The sequence below is a fragment of the Lathyrus oleraceus genome, chromosome 2 (genome assembly GCF_024323335.1).
Source record: "Lathyrus oleraceus cultivar Zhongwan6 chromosome 2, CAAS_Psat_ZW6_1.0, whole genome shotgun sequence".
Taxonomy (NCBI): Eukaryota; Viridiplantae; Streptophyta; class Magnoliopsida; order Fabales; family Fabaceae; genus Lathyrus; species Lathyrus oleraceus.
In genome coordinates, this window is record NC_066580.1 from 76,795,663 (window position 1) to 76,799,612 (window position 3,950).

The window sequence follows — 3,950 nt, forward strand, 5'->3', positions numbered from 1 at the left end:
TACTACGGATGCGTAGGGGTGCTAATACCTTCCCTTCGCAGAACCGACTCCCGAACCCAAGATTTGGTTGCGAGACCCCGTCTTGTCCTTTCCTTTTTTCAGGTTTACTTCGAGCGTTTCCTTTCCCTCCTTTGGGATAAATAACGCACGGTGGCGACTCTTCTGTCATTTTCTTTCGCCGGTTGTTTTTTTCGCACACTGTATTTTTCAGGTTGCGACAGCTGGCGACTCTGCTGGGGAAACTAAGAAGTTGACCTCATGCTGGTCCATCTTCCCTAAGCGAGTCCCTCCTAGCTTGTGTGATTTCTTGTTTATTGGGTGTTCATGCTTTTGTACATTTATTTGCTTACCTGCTTGCATGCATCTGTTGTATCTGTTGGATCTGTTTGTTTGTTTGTTGGGATGGGGTGTTCTATGGGAGATAAGCCCATTACCCAGGCTTGAGTGTACACACAGGTTTTAGAGTGGATAATCATGAGGCTTGCGTGGCGTGTTGCTACGTTAAGTCGTTCGTGAAGAACCACACCCAGACGAGGTTTCTTTTGGATATATTATGTCTTACGGGTGTTCCGTAACGGCAGGATGTTCTCCTAGAAATCGTCGACTCTGGTGACCATTTCCCGAGAACTCAGTCGAGGCCTCTCCTCCAAGACGTGATTATGTTAGCTCTGGTGGGCGCATTCTCGCTGCTCAATCCGAGGATCCCGAGACTGGGAACTTGCTATTAGGATGTTGATAACATGAAATTATATCACATTTTAGGACTTAATTCAATTAGATTATATTATCATTTACTTTAATTTATCTCATTTTATCAGATATTATGCGGTATTTCCTTTCTATTTATGTCAGGTATCCATTTTGAAGCAAAAGTGAAAAAGGGAAGAAAAGGAGGCGTAAAAAGGAATAAAAAGGAGAGAAAAAGAACCAAAGGCCAAAGCCCAGCCCAAAGCGCACAAGAAACCAATGCTGTGCCTGTGACGGACGTCACAGGGGGCGTGACGAGCGTCACACAAAACAGCCTTGTGACGGACGTCACACATGGTGTGACGAGCGTCACACCATTCCACTATCTTTTTGGCGCAAGTAACGCCCTCAGAAGACTTGAAGAGACGTTGAGGAGTTTGTGTCCTATATCCACGCCATGCATTTAGCCACGTTGAAGACCCTTGGGAAACGAAAAGCAGTTACCAGCACCAATATAAATAGCTACTTCAAAAACCTAAAAGGGGTCCTCGGTTCTTCCACGCTCATACTGCCGAAGCTTTTCCAATTTTCTTTCTTTTTACGCTTCTGCAATTTTCTTTTCCAGCAACTTAACATTGTTTATTTATTTATTTCTTTTGCAAGTTCTACATTCTTTTTCCCTTGCAATTTACCTTTCCCTTTTTAGCATTTAGATATTTTTCGCATAATAGTTTCTACACCGGAAACTATTGTGCAACTTTTACCGGATCTAACCTTACGTTAGAATCTAGTTTTTATTTTCCTTGGTTTAATTTATTGTTTAATTGAAGAATCCAAGAACAAATCCTACCGGCTTGTGGTGGAGTGTTCGAGACTATTGTATTACGCATTCAGGTTCTTTAATCATTATTTAATATTTTGTTTTATTATTTATTTATATTATCTGCCTGGAATGAGTCTGTTTATGCATGATATGTATTTCTGTTTGTTTAGCATGTCTGGCTAATTCGCCTAGATATCGGTATGTAAAGTAAGCAGAATAAGGGATCAAGACTAAGTCGGTCTATTTAAAATTAAAATTAAAATCAATCTTTTTACGGTCTCAACTTACAGGTTTAATAACAAGATTTTTTACAAAAGTAAAAGACATAAAGAAGTTAAAATCAATAGAGCGAGAGTTTGAGGTTTTAACTGGACAGTGTAAGTTAGGCATTAATTCTAGATCAGGGCGAGAGCAAGTTTTAGAGTTAATTAAATTCTGACCTTTTCCAAAAAGTATTTTTAAAGATCGAATGTGAGGACGAGAGTTAAGCATTTGGATTTAATTATATAACCTAAGTCAACAGAGCGAGAGTTTGAGATAAGGGTGTTTAAAACGGTCAGTATTTTCTTAAGAAGAGTTTCTGCAACTTTATTGCTTCCAAAAAATGGTTTTTGACTTAATTATAAGTGACAGCTACATTAATATAAAATCATGGTTTATTCAACAGAGCGAGAGTTTGAGATAAAACCTTTAACCAATAAAGTTAACCGAAACGATTTATTTTAAAACCAAGAAACCGACAAAGACTTGATTCCCTAGTTTTGACGAACTACATACCGATATCCGTTTTATTAATATTTAATCTAGATCTTAGTTTAGTTTTAGTTTTTCCCCAAACAATCAACCATTATTCACCTTAGCTTTACGTAGTAACCTTAGATAACGGTATATCGATTCATAAGTCCCTGTGGGATCGATATCTTTTAAAACTACGCGATAGAACTGTGCACTTGCAGTTTGTATCCCATTCTCGACTCACACAGTCGAGCGATCAAGTTTTTGGCGCCGTTGCCGGGGACTTTTATTTTATCGATATCGTAACTCTTCCGTTACGCTGTAGAGACTAAGGTTTCTTTTTTCTTCTATTCTTTCTTTCGTTGATTTGTATGCCCACGCACTCGCTCACAAGGCGAACCGCTCTATTTACGAATCAACGACATCGAACTATATCTCCGAGTCCTACGACGAATTCGGGAATATCGTGCTGCAAACAATCTCCCTCCTGTAGAACTACCTGATTTCAAAAATATTTTCCCTTCGATACCCAGATGGCAGAACCAGCTCGTGCTCTTAGAGATTACGCCGCTCCATCGCAAGATGAACCGCATTCAAGTATTGCTCCACCCGCAATCGAAGCAAACAACTTTGAACTTAAACCTTCGATGTTGCAGGCGGTGCAACAGAACCAATTCTCTGGAAATCCTACCGAGGATCCAAACCTTCATTTATCCGTATTTGTTCAATACGCTGATACTGTTAAAGCTAATGGTGTCACTTCAGAGGCAATTCGACTTCGTCTTTTTCCTTTCTCATTAAGAGATAGCGCTAGAAGATGGCTTCAATCTCTCCCTTCCAACTCAGTCACCACCTGGAACGAGTTGAAGAAAGTTTTTCTTGCCCGATACTTTCCGCCAAGCAAAACAGCTATGTTAAGAGCCCAGATAAACGGATTTAAACAGAAAGACAACGAGTCTCTTTTCGAAGCATGGGAAAGATACAAAGACATGATGAGACTTTGCCCACACCATGGTTTGGAAGACTGGTTAGTAATTCACACATTTTATAATGGTCTCTTATACAACACAAGGTTAACAATAGACGCCGCTGCAGGTGGTGCCTTAATGAACAAACCTTATGCTGATGGTTACCAGCTTATCGAGAGCATGGCCCAAAACCACTATCAGTGGGGAACCGAACGAACAACGGTGGAAAAACCTCAAACGAAAACTGGCATGTACGAGATAAGTAACCTTGATCACGTTAACGCAAAAGTGGATGCTTTGGTCCAGAAAATTGAAAGTTTAAACGTATCACCTCCAGCCGCCGTGGTTGCTATAACTCAGAATTGCGAGGTCTGTGGAATCCAAGGTCACACTCCTGCGGAATGTCAACTCTTGACAGGAATCCAAGCAGAGCAAGTGAACTATGCTCAAGGAAGCCCCTACTCGAATACCTATAACTCAAATTGGAAGAACCATCCAAACTTTTCATATAAGAGTAATAATGCTTTGTACGCACCTGGACAGTCTCCAAATCAAGCCCCAGCTATACCTCCGGGATATCAGAAACCGAACTCATCCATGCCTAACAATAACGCCCCTAGGAAATCCAACTTGGAAATCATGATGGAAAACTTTATAGCTTCCCAACAACAAACCAATAAAGATTTCTTAAACCAGAATGTACACACTGGCGAACAACTTAACCAACTAGCAAGCAA

The 3,950-nt window shown here is 40.4% G+C and overlaps 1 pseudogene; it reads right to left on the reverse strand.

The window, feature by feature from the left end:
- Nucleotides 1–3,163: 3,163 nt before the first annotated feature.
- Nucleotides 3,164–3,263, reverse strand: LOC127124298 (uncharacterized; annotated as a pseudogene).
- Nucleotides 3,264–3,950: the final 687 nt, after the last annotated feature.